This window comes from Salvelinus alpinus, chromosome 39 (assembly GCF_045679555.1).
Source record: "Salvelinus alpinus chromosome 39, SLU_Salpinus.1, whole genome shotgun sequence".
In the NCBI taxonomy this organism is placed as follows: domain Eukaryota; kingdom Metazoa; phylum Chordata; class Actinopteri; order Salmoniformes; family Salmonidae; genus Salvelinus; species Salvelinus alpinus.
The window spans coordinates 5342578-5350580 of NC_092124.1; the positions used below are offsets into that span (position 1 = coordinate 5342578).

Below are 8003 nucleotides of genomic sequence, written 5' to 3' on the forward strand. Positions count from 1 at the left end.
CCGCACCGCAGGCTCACTCAGAATGATTAGGCTTTATGCAGGTGTGGTTTGACGTCGATATTAACCTTTCACGAGCCTCTACCCCGGGTCCGGGATCACCCCCCACCCCCCCCACACACTGATTAGCATAGCTAGCATAGCTTCACAAGTAGATAGTAGCATCTAAATATCATTAAATCACAAGTCCAAGACACCAGATGAAAGATACAGATCTTGTGAATAAAGCCACCATTTCAGATTTTTAAAATGTTTTACAGGGAAGACACAATATGTAAATCTATTAGCTAAACACGTTAGCAAAATACACCATTTCTTTGTCCACCATTTTTTCTCTCCACCAGTAGCTATCACCAATTCGGCTAAACTAAGATATTAATAGCCAATAACCAATAAAAAACCTCATCAGATGACAGTCTGATAACATATTTATGGTATAGGATAGGTTTTGTTAGAAAAAAGTGCATATTTCAGGTAGAAATCACAGTTTACAATTGCACCGACCATCACAACTCGACTAGAATTACTATAGAGAGCAACGTGTATGACCAATTTACTCATCATAAAACATTTCATAAGAATAGACAAAGCATAGCAATGGAAAGACCCAGATCTTGTGATTCCAGACAATATTTCAGATTTTCTAAGCGTTTTACAGCGAAAACACAATAAATCGATAAGTTAGCATACCACATGTGCAAACGTTACCAGAGCATCGATTCAAGCCAAAGAGAGCTATAACGTAATCATCGCCAAAATATATTAATTTTTTCACTAACCTTCTCAGAATTCTTCCGATGACACTCCTGTAACATCATTTTACAACATACATATACAGTTTGTTCGAAAATGTGCATATTTAGCCATACAAAACCGTGGTTACACAATGAAAATAGTAGGAAATCAAGCCTCAAAATGTCGGACGTCATCTTTCAGAGTGATCTAGTTTAATCGAAAGCTAATCATATACTTGACTAAAAAATACAGGGTTGACAGGAATCGAAAGACAAATTAGTTCTTAATGCAATCGCTGATTTACATTTCTAAAATTATCCTTACTTTCTTATACAGCGTTCGCCAAGAGAAGCTATAACAAACAAAATGGCGTAATATGCGTTTAAAATATTTCGACAGAACAACGATTTATCATATTAAATATTTCTTACTATGAGGTGATTTTCCATCAGATTCTTGGGCAATGTATCCTTTCTTGGGTCTAATCTTCTTTTGGTCGATAGATGTCCTCTGTCCTTCGAAATGTCCACTAACGATCGAACGGGACCCCGAAACGTGCCCAAAGTTTCAGAGTGCACGACAAAGAAATTCCTCAAAATCGCACTAAACGGATATAAATTGCTATAAAACGGTTCAAATTAACTACATTATGATGTTTTTAACAACTATAACGACTAAAAACATGACCGGAGAAATATCACTGGCTAAACAACCATTTGGAAGGAGGCAGGTCTGATGTCCATCTTGCGCAAGACGCATGCAGGAAGAGAATGGTACTTCCACGTTTTCGTGTTTTATAGTGGCTCTGATTGCGCAATCGAATCCATTCAAAGCGTGATGACGTACTGACACCCAGAGGAAGACGTAGGCAGTGTCGGTTTCTCCATAGCATCTACAGGCACCTTAAAACCGACCCCAGATCAGGGGTCAAAATTTCTGAAATCTGACTCCCTGTCAGGAAAAGTGCTGTAGAAGTAGTTCTGTACCACTCAGAGACAAAATTCCAACGGCTATAGAAACTAGAAAGTGTTTTCTATCCAATAATAACAATAATATGCATATTGTACGATCAAGAATTGAGCACGAGGCAGTTTAATTTGGAGACCAAAAAAATGCTAATGCGGAACAGCACCCCCTATAGTTGCAAGAAGTTAAATGACCATGTCAGTGAGAGGAACAACTTTCAGATAATTAACGTCTCTGATAAACATTCAGATTGAAGCCATAGTATGTTTCTGCTTTATCTCTGGTTGAGGCTCTGAACGGTGGAAGGTCTTTGTCTTGAATGAATCCAATCAGACTGTTGTGGGTTCAAACCTGGGTTCAATAATATTTTAAATAATTTCACTTCAGATGTGCTTGATTGAGCTTGTCTGTTGCAATGGAACCAACAGAAAAGTCCCTAAAGTGCAAACCTGGCACTCCAGGTAGGCTAAATCAAACACTCAGAAATAGTTCAAGTATTATGGTTTGAGTAGGTTTGATTGAATTGAGCCCTTATAAATGAGTAAATGGTGTCACTCAGTTATCCCGGTATTTCCTTTTGCAGTGATAGGGAAGGTTGAATTTAAAGAAGGGCTGAATTTACCGATTCCACCTGGGCTCTTTTGGTACTCATTATCAAAAGCGAGATTTGGGTCTTGGGGGTGTGTTTCGATGTGGCTTGTTCGACATTGCAGCTGACAGTGCAGGCGACTGCCTACTGCCGGATCTACAAATCACCTTGCACCATAAATAACTACTCATTATTATTTGTAGATCAGTCAGTCACCCTTTGCCCGCAATGCATCATGGATTTGATGCTTTCGAACAGGGCCAGTGTCTTACGTTCACTATATCAATGCCACAAAGGTTGTTTTCAACCAGAGAAGTAGTTTTTTGCATTAAGTTGCTCTTTAACCAACAGTCAACCAAAAAATTAAAACATACTATTTGCTGGAATGAGGAAAACCATGCGTTACCACACTGTAGGAAAAACTGTTTTAAGAGATGTTTTAAGAGAGGGGGGAATTTGTTGTTGTTGCAAACCTACAGATTAAGAGGCACGTATGAGTATAAGACTGAGGGATAGATTGGGGTTTTTAATGTTCATTTGTGTCTGGATCTGTGTGTCTGGTTAGGTGTAATGCAACTCTTGATAAGATCAAATAACATTGGCTCTGGCAGTTAACTCATACACTCGCATGTGCACACACACACACACACACACACACACACAGGTGAAGATGGCGCCCGAGAAGAAGGCAGACGTTTTACATGCCCCCAGCCAATTGTGTTTTTTTGTGTTGTTCGTAACTTATTTTGTAAATAATGTTGCCGCTACTGTCTCTTATGACCGAAAATAACTTCTAGACATCAGGACTGCGATTACTCACCACGGACTAGCAGAATTTCTTTTTTTGACACTGACGAGCCAGATGCAAAGGATATACGTGATCTGCATGAAGAGGAGGCGGAGAAAGAGGGGCCGAAGGTCGGGCTGGCTTCTGAAAATTTGTAGGCGATTGAATAAACCCCAACTTCCCTCCATTCAGCTAGCAAACATACAATCTTTGGAGAATAAAATCGACAAGTTACGCAGAAGATTAAACTACCAACGGGACATTAAAAACTGTAACATCTTATGCTTCACGGAGTCGTGGCTAAACGATGACAATATCAACATACAGCTGGCTGGTTATACGATGTACCGGCAGGATAGAACAAGGGGAGGCGGTCTATGTATTTTTTAAACAACAGCTGGTGCACGATATCTAAGGAAGTCTCGAGCTATTGCTCGCCTGAGGTAGAGTATCTCATGATAAGCTGTAGACCACACTACCTACCGAGAGAGTTTTCATCTGTATTCTTTCTAGCTGTTTACATACCACCACAGTCAGAGGCTGGCACTAAGACAGCAATGAATGAGCTGTATTCCACCATAAGCAAACAAGAAAACGCTCACCCAGAGGCGGCACTCGTTGTAGCCGAGGACTTTAATGCAGGGAAACTTAAATCCATTTCACCACATTTCTATCAGCATCTTAAATGTGCAACCAGAGGAAAAAGAACTCTGGACCACCTATACTTCACACACAGAGACGCATACAAAGCTCTCCCTTGCCCTCCATTTGGCAAATCTGACCATAATTCTATCCTCCTGATTCCTGCTTACGAGCTAAAATTAAAGCAGGAAGCACCAGTGACTAGATCAATAAAAAAGTGGTCAGAGGAAGCAGACACATAAGCTTCAGGACTGTTTTGCTAGCACAGACTGGAATATGTTCCGGGATTCCTCCCACGGCATTGAGGAGTACACCACATCAGTCATTGGCTTCTTCAATAAGTGCATCGATGACATCATCCCCACAGTGACTGTACGTATATACCCCAACCAGAAGCCATGGATTACATGCAGCCTCCGCACTGAGCTAAAGGCTAGAGCATCCACTTTCAAGGAGCGAGACTCCAACCCGGAAGCTTATAAGAAATCCCGCTATGCCCTCCGACGAACCATCAAACAGGCAAAGCGTCAATACAGGACTAATATCGAGTCATACTACACCGGCTCTGACACTCGTTGGATGTGGCAGGGCTTGCTAACCATTACAGACTACAAAGGGAAGCACAGCCAAGAGCTGGGCAGTGACACGGGCCTACCGGATGTACGAAACTACTTCTATGCTCGCTTCAAGGCAAATAAATGTGAAACATGCATGAGAGCACCAGCTGTTCCAGAAGACTGTGTGATCACGCTCTCCAGCAGCCGATGTGAGTAAGACCTTTAAACAGGTCAACATTCACAAGGCCGCAGGATCAGACGGATTACCAGGACATGTACTGCGAGCATGCGCTGACGAACTGGCAAGTGTCTTCCCTGACATTTTCAACCTCTCCCTGTCCGAGTCTGTAATACCTACATGTTTAAGCAGACCACCATAGTCATTGTGCCCAAAAACACTAAGGTAACCTGCCTAAATGACTACCGACCCGTAGCACTCATGTCGGTAGCCATGAAGTGCTTTGAAAGGCTGGTCATGGCTCACATCAACACCATCATCCCAGAAACCCTAGACCCAATTCAATTTGCATATCGCCCCAACAGATCCACAGATGATGCAATCTCTAATGCACTCCACACTGCCCTTTCCCACTTGGACAAAAGGAACAGCTATGTGAGAATGCTATTCATTGACTACAGCTCAGCATTCAACACCATAGTGCCCTCAAAGCTCATCAATAAGCTAAGGAGCCTGGGACTAAACACCTCCCTTTCCAACTGGATCCTGGATTTCCAGATGGGCCGCCCCAGGCGCCCCTAGGTCCCGTGTGGCTCAGTTGGTAGAGCATGGCGCTTGCAACGCCAGGGTTGTGGGTTCAATTCCCACGGGGGGACCAGGATGAATATGTATGAACTTTCCAATTTGTAAGTCACTCTGGATAAGAGCGTCTGCTAAATAACTTAAATGTAAATGTAAATGTGATAATGGTAGGTAACAACACGTCCGCCACGCTGATCCTCAACACAGGGGCCCCTCAGGGGTGCGTTCTCAGTCCCCTCCTGTACTCCCTGTTCACTCATGACTGCACCGCCAGGCACGATTCAACACCATCATTAAATTGGCAGATGACACAACAGTGGCAGGCCTGATCACCGACAACGATGAGACAGCCTATAGGGAGGAGGTCAGAGACCTAGCCGTGTGGTGCCAGGACAACCTCTCTCTCAATGTGATCAAGACAAAGGAGATGATTATGGACTACAGGAAAAAGAGGACCGAGCGCTCCCCTATTCTCATTGACGGGGCTGCAGTGGAGCAGGTTGGGAGCTTCAAGTTCCTTAGTGTCCACATCACCAACAAACTAACATGGTCCAAGCACACCAAGACAGTCGTGAAGAGGGCATGACAAAACCTATTCCCCCTCAGGAGACTGAAAAGATTTGGCATGGATCCTCAGATCCTCAAAAGGTTCTACAGCTGCACCATCGAGAGCATCCTGACTGGTTGCATCACTGCCTGGAATGGCAACTGCTCGGCCTTTGACCGCAAGGCACTACAGAGGGTAGTGCGAACGGCCCAGTACATCACTGGGGCCAACCTTCCTGCCATCCAGGACCTCTATACCAGGCGGTGTCAGAGGAAGGCCCTAAAAATTGTTTGACTCCAGCCACCCTTGTCATAGACTGTTCTTTCTGCTACCACATGGCAAGCGCTACCGGAGCACCAAGTCTAGGTCCAAGAGGCTTCTAATCAGCTTCTACCCCCAAGCCATAAGACTCATGAACAGCTAGTCAAAAGGCTACCCAGACTATTTGCAGTGCCTCCCCTTCCCCCTCATTCATCCCCTCTTTACACCACTGCTACTCTCTGTTGTCATCTATGCATAGTCACTTTAATAACTCTACCTACATGTACATACTACCTCAACTAACCAGTGCCCCCGCACATTGACTCTATATCGGTTCCCCCCAGTATATAGTCTCGCTATTGTTATTTTACTGCTGCTCTTTAATTACTTGTTACTGTTATCTCTTATTCTTATCTGTATTTTTTTTTAACTGCATTGTTGGTTAGGGGCTCGTAAGTAAGCATTTCACCTGTTATATTCGGCGCATGTGACTAATACAATTTGATTTGATTTGACACACACATACACTGGAAACACTCCCCCAGTCTTATAGAATGGGTTCACTTTACATTAGCTCTCATTAGTGGTCCAGTCTTTTAAAGAAATCGGGAAAAACATACACATTCTTCAAAAATATGTTTTGTTTACACCTGATTGATGTCTCAGCCCTTATAGAGAGTTTTCATGACACATCACATGCATTAACGTCAGGTCATACACATCAATAACACATTTTCATTGAAAGCCCCTCACTTAGCTAGCTAGCTCTCAAAGAGCTGATGAGTTCATGGCTACATCCCAAATTGAAACCTATTCCCTATATAGTGCGCTACTTTAGACCAGAGCCTTATGGACCATGGTAAAAATAAGTGCACTCTATAGGGAATATGATGCCATTTAGGATGCAACACATATATTCAGTTCAATTAAAAGTCACCTCTTATTGCACAGGAAGAGTCTTACAAAGGTCCCTAAAAAAGGCTTTGAGCAGATGTTGAATATTGTGTTTCCAGTATATTTAACCCTTTATTGGGCCAAACCGGCCTTTGTGTCAGTAGTACTGTGCTATAGATGTATTTATGAAAGGATGAATGAATTAATTAATTAATTACATACATTTGTATTTGTTACCCATCCTTTAAATGTACAGTGCAAGATTGTTAATGAGTTACTTTTATGAATAATATAATTATGTAACTGCTTGATGTTATCAGTTAGAGCAGGGCTTCCCAAACTCGGTCCTGGGGACCCCAGGTGATGCACATTTGGATGTTTACACTTGCACTACACAGCTAGCTAATTCAAATAATCAACTAATCATCTAGCTTTGATGATTTGAATCAGATGTGTAGTGCTAGGGCAAAAAAACAAATGAGCACCAGTTGGGGACCACAGGACCGAGTGTGGGAAACGCTGAGTTAGTTACAATTGGCCTGATGATATCAATTAGAGTTAGAATTGGCCTTATTCAAGGTGTGAAATGGAATGTTTGGGAGCTTTTTCTTCTCAGAAACCCTTTGTGGTGTGGCTGCTGCCTGTTCAGACCTGTTCTGTTGTGAGTAAGGCATTCTAGGGGCAAACTCGGTCCACCCATATGTCAACAAAATCAATATAACATGTGTTTTCCCTCGGTGACAGAATTAGAATTGTTAAGCAATCCGTAAACTTTGACATGGTGTATTATCGCCTGTCAGACAGAGACATTTTAATGGTCGTACCTGAAAAATGACAAAATAAATAAATGGGGAAAAGTTGTGCCCATTTAATTCACTTTTTGCACATCATGGTCCCCTGTGGGCCTTCATTTCCTGCTTGAGCAGACTCCTCCAGAACTTCTAGAATGTCTGCCCCTCCATCCTAATGAATTATTAGAGTTTGAATCACGTCATTTATCAACAGAAATGTGTGGGGAAAACACTTTTAAAACGCTCAGGAGCACAGTCTGGCCAATTTCATATGGAAGATGTAACTCAATGCCATTAAAAAAAATATATTAGTGGAGGCTGGAACAGGGAGAAATGGAGAGGACTGGCTCATTGAAATTCCTGGAATAAATGGAACGGTATCAAACAAATGCAAATTAAAGTTGTGTGTTTATAAATACTTTTTGTTATAGTTATTCTCAGGTGAGTGGAAATTGTAGATATTTGAAACCAAGGGCT

The 8003-nt window shown here is 42.3% G+C and overlaps 1 non-coding gene across 1 annotated transcript; it reads left to right on the top strand.

Moving 5' to 3' along the window:
• Positions 1-5032: 5032 nt before the first annotated feature.
• Positions 5033-5109, top strand: trnaa-ugc (transfer RNA alanine (anticodon UGC)). The gene has a single exon. It is a non-coding gene; the product is annotated as a tRNA-Ala (tRNA).
• The last annotated feature ends 2894 nt before the right edge of the window (positions 5110-8003 follow it).